This window comes from Penaeus monodon, chromosome 28 (assembly GCF_015228065.2).
Source record: "Penaeus monodon isolate SGIC_2016 chromosome 28, NSTDA_Pmon_1, whole genome shotgun sequence".
Lineage (NCBI taxonomy): Eukaryota > Metazoa > Arthropoda > Malacostraca > Decapoda > Penaeidae > Penaeus > Penaeus monodon.
The window spans coordinates 5,141,974-5,142,532 of record NC_051413.1 but is presented as its reverse complement, the minus strand read 5'-3'; the positions used below and the strand labels follow the sequence as shown (position 1 = coordinate 5,142,532).

General features: G+C 36.5%; 1 protein-coding gene across 1 annotated transcript in view; it reads right to left on the bottom strand.

Annotated features, from left to right (window-relative positions):
• The window catches only part of LOC119591316 (ATP-binding cassette sub-family G member 8-like), a gene marked incomplete in the record, with an annotated part of 74,919 nt that overhangs the window by 34,941 nt on the left and 39,419 nt on the right, over positions 1-559 (bottom strand).

Sequence of the window (559 nt, the reverse complement as noted above, 5' to 3'; positions counted from 1 at the left end):
TGACCACACCGAAATAAACGCCTTTTATCGATCTAGAACAAAAGCTTCACCTAGCAAACAGCTTTCCGACTCCATAACCTATATATCTAGAGAGACGGGGGAGGGGGGAGGGGTGATATTCAATTGTGTGCAAGTTATGGTCGTTGCATTAGGCTGACCTAGAAAACAGTAAATAAACTCGGTGAAAGAAGAGCAGAAAAAAACAGTCACGATGTATGTATATGACCCTAAAACAGTATGTAAATTCGATGAAAGACGAGCAGAAAAAATAGTCACGCTGAGTATGTTTACAGACATAAAACAAATAAATTCGTCGAAAGAGAAGAAGGAAAAATAGTCACGCTATGTCTATGACCCTAAAACACTAAATAATTTTTTGAAAGACAAGCACATTTGTTCAATATCTGGCATCCAGAAATGCAGTGAACTTATTGCATTACATTAGCCACATTAAGATTAACCTTTTGAAAATCACACATTACAGGACTGCGGTAGATTTAGAGTTTAAGTATTTTTGTCTGTTTTCCGTCTATGAGATGTAATCTTTGTCTGATTTACA